Source organism: Notolabrus celidotus, chromosome 3, assembly GCF_009762535.1.
Source record: "Notolabrus celidotus isolate fNotCel1 chromosome 3, fNotCel1.pri, whole genome shotgun sequence".
NCBI classification, from domain to species: domain Eukaryota; kingdom Metazoa; phylum Chordata; class Actinopteri; order Labriformes; family Labridae; genus Notolabrus; species Notolabrus celidotus.
The window spans coordinates 10,475,757-10,487,310 of record NC_048274.1 but is presented as its reverse complement, the minus strand read 5'-3'; positions in this window follow the sequence as shown (position 1 = coordinate 10,487,310).

The following is an 11,554-nucleotide window of genomic DNA, read 5'->3' as shown; positions in this document are numbered from 1 at the left end:
AGTCAGGAGGGGACAGCTTGTCCGTCGACAGGGACGCACAAGACTGAATGTCAGTACTGCGAGGTGGGGGAGGGGAGAGATGGAGGGATGGAGAGAGAAGGGAAAGAGGGAGAAGGGATCTGTTGCTCAGCCATGCTGTGACCTTCAGGAGACATTCACAGACAATAACAACCTGACTGCCACGCCTCCTTCTGCTCCTCCAACGCTCTATGCTTTCCTAACCCCTCCTGGTTACACAAACACGTATCATTTCCAATTATAGCTCTGACCATGTGAGAGTCTGGAGCTAAGTCACATGGAAACCTGCTGCCACCTGAATTAAATTCTCATGTTTGACATTTTGGAGAATATGTTTTGTTATTTCATCAGCCAGAGTTAAAGCTGAGAAGATCAATACCACTATGAGGCAGTGTGGTAAATATGAAGCATCCAGTTGAGTGGAAAACGTAGAACTGAGAAAACAGGAAACATGTTGACAAAGTGCATCTTTAAGCTCATTTATTAACATGTTTTCTGTAAAAACAAACTTATAAAAACATCAAAAGAAGAGTGTCCACTGGTCAAACCACAAGACTATAAGAAGAGACTGACCACACTGATGGTCTGGTGGAATATACCAACCCTGTGACTTCAACGTCTCTTTAATTATGTTGAAATGTTTCCTTCAGATGGATTCAGGATAACTGTTAGCTTCGAGTCCCAGCCTTAATGCTGAGCTATGCCAACCAGGTGTTAGTTAGAACCAGCCTCGTTTTTACCATACAGTTATCAGAGAGGTATTAATTTTCTCATCAAAGCCTGAAAGCAACGTAAATAAAGTGTGGGAATGTTGAGAAATCACTGAAATAAACCCTGTGATATCAAAGTTGAAATTTGGGTTGAAACATGACATTAAAGCTACAGTGTGTAACGTTCTGTCTGTGACAATTTTGTAGCCCCCTGTGGACTAAAGCCTGGTTTGCACTGCTGCATCAAATTGATAAAAGTTGTAGGTCTGCTTAGCTCTTTTTCGACGCAGGAGCCTGCGCCTGTAGCCTGACATGCACCTACTCGTAATGTAACTAAATGTTAAAACGACACAGACCTCAGGCCCTGTGATTGGTCCACTCGAAGGCATTGTCATATGTCAGTAGGTGCAGAGGCAGGGCGTCGCACATCATGGAGGACCCTACCCATCCAGCACACGGACTGTTCACCCCCCTCCCCTCAGGCAGAAGGCTGCGCAGCCTAAAAGTCAGAACAACAAGGCTAAGGTGTAGCTGCTTTCCAGAAGCTGTGAGACCAAGCGGCAACCTCCGGTCTAAAAATATGAGTCCAATGCGGAAGTGTTAAAAGCTGCAGTTCATCGAGGATCCGCTTGAGGCTGGCTCCGGAAGTACCGGAAGTCACATACACATGAATGGGGAAAAGACGATCTTTGCAGCATTAATAAACATGTTTACAGCCTGGTACAAAAGATGAGTGTAGTCTGAATAGCTAATTTCTAGATGTCCTCTCACTGTGAGGGGGGTGAATTTTTTTCTAATTCGGTAATTTAGAAGATATTGAGATTACTAGTCTTCCAATGAGAGGCACAGCTGCCTGCAGGAACACTGCAGCTGTTGGCTAGGAGGCTCAAAGCCCGCCTCTTTACGTCACACTGGCTCGACAGAAGCAATATGGCTGCCGCAGCCGATTGGTCTCAAAACAGCTCTTCAGAAACAGATGGGTGACGTCACGGATCCTACGTCCATATTTTTTACAGTCTATGTGTGAGACTTGTGAACTCTCTTTAGGTCTGTTCTCTGCACTTTACCGCTGTGACTGCATGCACACATTACTGCACTTTCTTGCTGGTTTTAAACTACGTTTTTATATTTACTTACTGTAGGCTTGAGGTTATGTATAAATTATTCATTTGTAGAGTCTACTTTTAGCTTGTTATCTATTCTGTATGCTGCTGGACCTGAGTAATATGTTTCATTCCTCCATGTTTTTAAATATGACTGAATGACAATAAAATGAACCTTGAACCTTGAGCCATGTATTTCCTGCGTTTAGAGCACTTTCAGAATTGCGGTTCAGCATTTCATACCCACCGACGTGTCCTCTCTGTTCGTACATGTAATGATTGTATGATAAACAGCGACATGTATCAGCTCTAAATGAACATAATACGTTCAGACCCATTGTGAAAAGGTAAACAGAAACCGTAAAAGGACAGGAAACAGGCGACCAGACTATCAGTGGAACCACACTGCTCACGTCCACGTTGACCACTGCTTCAATGCAGAGCTATAAACCAGGTTTTAGTGGTCTATCTAGTTGCTGATCTTGTTGTATACATTTGTAGGTATTGTTTCCTATGATTGTAGACAAGGGCTTACCGATCTGCTAAAGCCAGGATGATCTTCAGTAGGAGAAACATGCTGTAAATTCAGAAACCTATAGAGGCCTGGAGTACTTTTGTTGTCATGTCTCCGTTTGAAGAAGCATTTTTGGATTTCAGTCGTTTATGTATTTGATGTTAATGCAGTTTTTCTGTCTTTTTGTTTCATTTTGTTCCATTTACAGAACTTTTTCACTGTTTCAGTCATTCTGCCTATTTGTTTCATTTGAAGAACTTTTTCACTTTTTTTAATGCCGTTTTTTGAATTTATGTTTTTCTGATTTTGCAGCGTGAGTCTCCCGACAAAGACGGTTTTCTTTTGCAGCTCAATTAGTCTTATTGACCACCATAGAAAACAGTCTATAACAAAGAATCTTCTTCTACTCTCCTTTGACAGCTAAAATGTGTCACTCGTTGTAGGGCGCCATTGGCCTAGCCGTCTAAGTGCACACCTTATATACAGAAGCTATAGACCACGTTATAGCCTCGACCATTTGCTGCACGTTTTCCTTCACTCTCTGCTCCCCACATTTCCCGTCTCTCTTCAGCTGTCCTATCCAATAAAGCCAAAAATGACCCTCAAAAAGAGGCTGTTTCTTCAGTGGGCTGTAAATTGTCCTATCTGACCCCTATCCTTTGGTGGCAGTCACATGCATTAATAATAACAACACAAGTGAGTCTTGTTGCTGGTTGGTTTTGTGTGTTGTAGTAAGTCATAAAAAGACAGTTTGTTTCTTAACCTGTTAAAAACACTCACATGAGCTTTAAACCAAGACCAACAAAATACAACAACTTGTCTTTGTCCTGCCCTCTTAATCACAAATGGGATTCCTATTCTCCAATCTGCATTTAAGTATTCATTGCCATCCTGTCCTGAGCATCAACCTGGCAGTATTCATTTAAAATGAATCACACAGAGCATGTGTTGTGAATAAATGATTAATTAATTGATTATCTAATTAATTAATGTGAGATAATTTTGTGTATGAAGGCATTGAGAGTGAAGGGAGGGAACAATGGCCTCTGAGATCACAGCACCGTACACAAAGACAGTGGAGCTCTTATGAAACAGAAAGACACACACACGCACACTCACACACATTTGTATCATTCATCAGTCATATTCAAATCAATGCTCAGCCCGGCCGTGAAACATTAACCACTAATTGAAGACTTGGTAATTATGAATGCTCATACATACTGAACAGCAGCAGACAATCCCCGGATGTGTCTCCAGCTGTGGAATCTAATCCGACAGTTTAGTGTCTCCATTCAGAACCTGAGTGAGAAACCAGAAGAGGAAGAGTCCCTCATTCAACATTATTGCCGAGTGCTTGACAGGCATTATCCCTCCAGAAAGTACATGTGGCACCTCCATCCACTATTGAAATGCAAATGTGTAAAAACACTACAGGGGTGGCAAACATCAGCATATTTCTCATATTAAAGCTGCGACGCTGCAAGGCTGTGTGTTATTGTGATCTTGTAGGCATCCAGCTGTGTAACAGTGATGTGATCTAAATCAGCGGGCAACAAACACACACCTCATACATTCAGCCAAACGCTTCACTAAAAAAAATCCATGATTGCATTTGATGGTGAGATGAAGGGGGGGGTAGAAGAATGGGAGGCTGCAGAAAATGAAGAGGAGAGGGAGAATAAACAGAGAGATGATGAGGTCAAAGAAATCTGAGTGATTGAACTCAAACATACAGACAGAAAAAACACCCTCTGAACATATACCCAAGTTAGATGACGATACTTACCTGTGCAGATTTACCACATTATTTGCACTCTAATGAGTTTGATGATTTTGCATTTTAGTTGGAAAATAAAATATCCTGTTGGCATTTGAATGTGGACACCGGACTTGCCACTCATTGTTCCACAAATGCAATTATGCACGCTAAGAATTAACAAGTTAAATCCACAGAGGAAGCTTTCAGATTCTCCTGCCTTTCCATCTCCATATGAACAGATCTGCCAATGTTATGCATAATGAATTATTCACTAGAAATGTCCATGTGTGTGTGTGTGTGTGTGTGTGTGTGTGTGTGTGTGTGTGTGTGTGTGTGTGTGTGTGCATAATTGAGAGGAGATAGTTATGACATTTGAATAAAGGTGGAGAACCTTCAGTGTTATTGTAAACGATGTGAGGGGAGGGATGATCTCACTTTGTACGACTCGACATATTCACACAATCTTTAATGAAAATCACTCTACTATTCTGAATGCATGCTGACACACACACACACATGCACAGATACACACACACACAAACACACACTCTCATTTTGTATGCTTAATTGCATTCATGCATACATGTTTGTTTACGCCATCATTTAATTACTTACAGTGGATGATTTTTTTTGGCCAAATGAGGAAGTTGGACTGCATTTTTCGTGATTGTGTTCCTAAACAAAGCTGAGAGACAGAGAAGAGGAAACATTATGATTATGGAAAAGGGGTTTCTTGTTAAACTGTGATGCTAATATTGACATTATCATCTGAGGGTGACTGAAGCCCAGACACGTACAGTGTCAGCAGATCATGCCCAGTGGACAGACTTTAGACGACAGCAAACAGCAAAATATCAACAGTCAGAGCTCTGAACACTCTCAGGGCACTGCCCTCCCCTCCGCCCTCCCCTCCTCCTCGTCTTTCATGGGGATATTAATGCTTCTCAAATGGCACCTTAATTTAATCGCACTCTTTTAATGCATTTTTTAAATACATTTTAAAGCAATACAAATATTTTGACCTCAACACCTGCACTTTTTTTGTAGCTCCAAGTAGCTATCTATGTATTGTCTTGTTTGGTCTTTTTAATTTATCTTATTTTATTTTATGTCTAATGTGTGGGGCACAATAATTTGCCTGCTAATGCATGTACTTGGCAGTGACAATAAACTGATTCTGTTTCTGATCATGATCATTATGTTGATATTGTGCTTCAGTCCTTCTGAACTTAAATTGCTCAAGTAGAAAATGGAAAAACTCTACCTAAAAGATTCCGCTGTAGATGTTTGAGCTTTTTAAACCCACTGTTTCCTTTCTGCTCAGAGCCAAACATCTAACAGAAACAGCAGGTGTACATACAGTGTTCAACAACCACAAGGCCAGATATTCAATAGTTGGAGGTGGAGACCAAAACAGAAGATGAAAGAGAACAAAAAATCAGGTCAAATTCATGAGACAGGATTCATTCATGACTCTTGAGACAGTCTGAAGGAAAAAGATTTTACTTTAATTATTCTGTGACTGCTGGATGTGTGAACACCTGACATCCTCCAATTATTATTATTATCATTATTATTATTTATTTATTTAAATTATTTATTATATTTTTGTTTTATTTGCTGTTGTTTCTCCTTCTGTGTTTGCTCATTGTGTGGATGTACTTATTTATGATTTCTTGTTTGTATTTGGAGAAAAGAAGAAAACCCCAATAAAAATAATTTTGATGATATATTTTCATTGTGTGCATTTGGACCCATCATTTTGTTAAACACAGCAACACCACATGTGTGTTTGCTACAGTTTGACTACACAAGTGAAAAAGTGGTTAGGTTGTGCAATTAAATCTTTGAGAGATGGAGGGATAAAATGTATGGCAATAAAAAAAGAGAAAATGATAATAATACTGTCATATGCTTCTTCAAGTTTGACTTCAGTTTGGAATATCTTACAGATAATGAAATGCTGTAATAAACTTGGAATTGGGTTTCATTATATTAAAAGCTGCTGCTTTAATAGACCTCCCACATGCAACAGTATTGTCCTGAACAACATATACAATGAGAGTTACCTGCAAAGGATGGGTTCATGCTGCTGCCCTGAACTCTACAGGTCTTAGGTATGGGGGTTAAGTCTGGGATGCAGAATGGGGGCAGAGGGGGGCTGAGCAGCTTCTCAGGGGAGTGTTGACAAATCCCCAGATATTGATTGGACGCAGTAGCTTCTGGACACATACATCCGAACTGATCCCCTCAAAGCCGTGGTGAGACGGTGTACACTGAAAGCAGAAGAGGAAGCTGCAGGGGTATTAAAGGTTGTGACAAAGATGTATGTCCTGCACAGAGAAAGCCTGTGTCTCTCTGACAGCCTTATTGCTACCAGGTTCACTGTACACAGCAATATGCAGCACCCGATGACTGATTGCCCTGCAAGGGTTTATGGTTGTTGCAGTTGGGCGTTGGACCCTGGAGTGTGTGTGCGTGTGTGTGTGTAGGTGTGTGTGTGTGTGTGAGTGTGTGTGTGTGTGTGTGTGTGTGTGTGTGTGTGTGCGTGCTGCCTGGCTAGTCCATGAGATACAGGTCTGTTTGTATCGACATGGTAAAGAAACTGCACCCTCGTCAGCAATACTCAGCAAGACAGTCAATCACCACCCCTACGACCTGCATGCTCCCTTCTCCTGGAGTTCAATACACACACACACACACACACACACACACACACACCCACACCCACACCCACACCCACACCCACACCCACACTACTGCAGGATAACAATTATTTACAGTGGTTTGAAATGGTCTTATATCTTATATCAACACACCAAATCACAACGCAAACTAATATAGACTACAAGTTGTTGAGGCATTGTCTTACATTCATGATGGCTTTAATTTCTTAGAGTTTCAAACCCTTTTTAAGTAATTTGTCCAAAGATAACTTTTGTTATGTTAAAGTGCTATGTAAATAAAAAAGAGTGATCAATTGGTTGATTGATATGATAATAAGCTTGTTGTCAGCAGCAGGATTTTTAATCCACTGTTTCCTTACTGCTCAGAGCCAAACAGCAAACAGAAACAGCAGGTGTACATACAGTGTTTAGCAACTACAGGGCCATTTATAGTCATTCATTGGAGGTGGAGACCAAAACAGGAGACAAAAGAGAAGAAAAACTCAGGGTAAATTCATGAGACTTGATTCATTCATGATTCATGAGACAGTCTGAAGAAAAAAAGAGTATACTTGAATTATTCTGTGACTGCTGAATGTGTGAATAAGCAACTGTTGGCTGACAAGTTCAAATTCACTCCAAACGTACATATAGACCAATGTTGTATTTGTAACATTCCAAACTTTAAGATGCTAAAACTAATCAGGCAAAAACTAAACTATAGATGAGTTGTTTAAAATCAATAGGTCAGAAAATATATCTCTCATGAGCATTACTACCCCTCTCTTCCCTCCTAACCTCATTAAAAAACAACTTGTTGAAAACAAGTGATCACTAAATCCAGAGATGAGCATTTTACAGTGTTGTTACATTGAACAAGGTTTACATTATCCTGGGACTTAAACATGAACACTTGAGGGTTTTAATGCCAAAAAGACTAAGAAAATATATATATATATACTCATTTTTATCATACACAGAGATGCTGTTCAGAACCAAACAGCTGACATAAACAGCAAGATTACATACAGTGTTTAGCAACTACAGGGCCAGATATTGGCACTAGTTGGAGATGGAGACCAAAAAAAGCGATATGTATGTGTGTATATATGTATATATATGTATATTTATTTCATTCTTTTGGGTTATTTATATATGTATTTATGTATTTTCAAATTTGAGTTTTGATTATCTTTATATAACCTTCTTTTCTATTATATTTTTAAATGATTATTATTGTTTTCTTTTTCCTTTTTTTTATTTTCTATGTCTTTATAATTTACTTTCCAATTTTGTATGGGTGGAGGGTCACAATGTCAAAAAAAAAGAAGTGTTGTGTCAAAAAGGTTGGAACCTGTAAGAAATGTACATCATGTATATATAACATTGACGCAATAAAGTATATATATATATATAAAAAAAAAGCGATAAAAGAGAAGAAAAAATCTTAGAAAACATATCAATCAAAAGCCTAACTCCCCTTTTCTTCTCTTTTAACCTCATTAAAACACAATTTGTTGAAAACAGCTACAACCTCATGTTCATTATAAACTGGACATTTGATCACTAAATCCAGAAATAAGCAATTTACAGTGTTGTTACATTAAACAAGGTTTCCACTGTTTATGTGTTTTAAAGCCAAATAGTCTTACAAAGAAATACACACATTGTTATCGTACACAGAGATGCCACTTCTGTTTGGGATAAATTAGACCCAAGAGGGTCTTGACTCTCTGTTATAACACTCAATAACAGAAATCCATACAGACGTATTTGGGGTCTGAGAGGGGCAGTGCTGCAGAAACAGAGCTGACAACACCAATTAAAGATGAAGAGATCTCGGCTATGTGGAGCGTGGTTTACAGCTGGGGTCTCTGAGAGCCCAAACAAGAGAAATGCATCACTATACAGCCTCTGAAACATCATTACCATCAATTCAAACACAAATCTATTGGATTTTAGAAAGTCGTGGTAGTATAACATTAATAAAATAACGTTTTCTAGTGTTTAAAGGAACAGCTTTAACTAAACTATGTACGTCCATCAGCCAAGTGGCTTTCCAAATTTGCGAGTCTCTTTATTGATACATGATAAAATAAATGGGATCAGTGCACCAAAACATTAACTGTGCGTACTCAGACTGTAATATTTTACAGATAACTCCAGAATATGTGGACATTTTCATCACAGAGGATGGGATGCAACACAAGGCATTCATGCTGCAGTAACTACAACAGACCATTAGGTGGCAATGCTTTTCTTTCCTGAGCACTGGCAGGATTTGGGGTTCTCCACATTGTTTTGGTGTGTGTGTATGTGAGTGTGTGAGTGTGTGTGTGTGTGTGTGTGTGTGTGTGTGTGTGTGTGTGTGTGTGTGTGTGTGTGTGTGTGTGTGTGTGTGTGTTTCGTCATCCATACATTACCAAGCATGCGGACCAATCCAATGGCTGTATATGCGGAGACAACAAAGGGAAGGCCACTGTAAAGAGTCTCTGTAATGGCAGCAATGATGGGAACAAGGTCAGTCAGGTTCACTTAGAATATTTCTAAATAAAAACATGAAACAAAAGATGAGTTTGTTTGTTTAGAAATATAATCATAAAGTATGCATTAAAGGCAAACAGTGTAGGGTGTTATTCTTGTACATGCTGCCCTGTTAATGCAGTCAGGTGCTGTGATTCAGTTAGCGTTATGTTCTTTATGCTAATAGATCCCTCTGGTGAGCTCACTGGTATTTTATGGTCACCTATTGATCGTGTGATTAGCGGCCCAGCAGGGTCCACCCACTTCATGTCCAGTTGAGAGTAATGGTTATTGAGTGAGCTGTCAATGGTAGAGAAGGACATTGACCAAAGGAGCACAGTGGTGGTGGCGGTGTTGGTGGACGGTGGGTTGAGGCACTGACCTTCACCTCGCCTCCATTCCAGCCCTCTAATTTGATAAGACAAACCAGCGACCATGCCGACCTCCACCTGTGACCCGAGCATGCACCCATCTCTCCGCCCCTACCTGACTCTTTATCACATGGAGGCAGGAAATGCGTCCTGTGTTTCAGCCCTGGAGAAGGTTTGTCCATTAGGTCGACTGTCCTTCATCCTGCGGGTGATGATGCAATTTGTGAGCAATGCAATCATTCCACATGATCCAATCTTGGATACAACCACAGGATTAAAGTGGACCCTCAGGCCAGTCCTCATTTTTATATGTTTCTGTCATCGATAAAACAAGAGCAGCAGCCTCATATTGGTATGTTTGTGGGCATAAAGCTTCAACTACAATCCTAGTATACATGAAAATCCTCCCATGAGGGGGTTTGCATTTTCTTTTGATGCAAAGAGGATTAAAAAACATAAACTCTGATGCTAATAGAAGATACAAAAGGATCTATAAAATACCAACTTTAGGTCGTTAATAGATGACGTCCTCTGTCCTCTAACTTACATCTAGTCCAAATTCTGAATCAAACTCTGACATTAGGGTCAGAAAACATCTAAATCTAACAAATCTAATTATTGTGTCCGTGTTTGATACAGGATTAAGGATTTATGTGTAGCAGGCTTGTTTCACAGGATTTGGTTATGCGGATGAAGCGGTGGAAATGAATTCTCCTGGGACTCCTGAGAGGGGGTGAGGGCAGCGGGATAATGGAGGGTAACTTTGAGAGGATTGTTCTGATCGCAGATGTTCAAGGAAGGAAGAATATCAGAGCAGTGAACATAAAGGATCACATATTGAGCCAAGAGACAAGAATTAAGCAACACATGGCTAATTTTTACTTTATGGTTTCTTGTTCTTAATACAACAAGCTGAGCCATACTGTTGATACACATGCACACAATTAGATTTTCAGTTGTAAAAATGCAGCTTCAAGGAGAACCAGAGGGGTAGGAACGCAAATCAGACAGTGAATAGATCTGGGCTCTTTCTAACCTTATATCAGTTTTGCACATCATTAGTTTTATTATTATTATTATTATTATTATTATTATTATTATTATTATTATTAATAATAATAATAATTAGTATTATTAATTATTACTATTATGCAAAAAATCAATAGAGAGCTCCATGGTCCACCCATTCAAACACATACTGTATTATGATCTTCATTATTAAAGGTGTTTTAAATGTAACTGACTGCTAGTAAGGAGACTCCTGACTCTGTGATAACATTTCATTAAGATATAAATAATGTAATTTTATGCTTAAGATAGATAGATAGATAGATAGATAGATAGATAGATAGATAGATAGATAGATAGATAGATAGATAGATAGATAGATAGATAGATAGATAGATAGATAGATAGATAGATAGATAAAAAATCACAGGTTATATACACAGTACAGTTCACAGTAGCAGCAATATACAAGTCTAAAAAGGAATACCGGTGCAGGTTTATAATAAAATAGCAGCAGCAATAATAAATAAATAGATAATTAACTATAAATACTGAGTAGTGTAAGCTTGTTTAAATTGTGTTGTGGTCAGTTCAGTTAAGACTATTTTTCTCCCCCCCAATCCTCTGTCCTCCTCCCTCCAAGTGAGGAGTTATACAGTTTAATTGCATGAGGAACAAAGGAGATTTTGAGTCTATTTGTGCTGCATCTTTGGAGGAGCATTCTGTCACTGAACAAGCTTCTCTGGTTGCTGATGACAGTGTGCAGAGGGTGGCTGGTGTTATCCATGATGGCCAGCAGTTTGTTCATGGATATCTTCTCTGCCACTGTCACCAGGCAGTCCAGCTTCATGCCGACCACAGAGCCGGCCCGCGTGATCA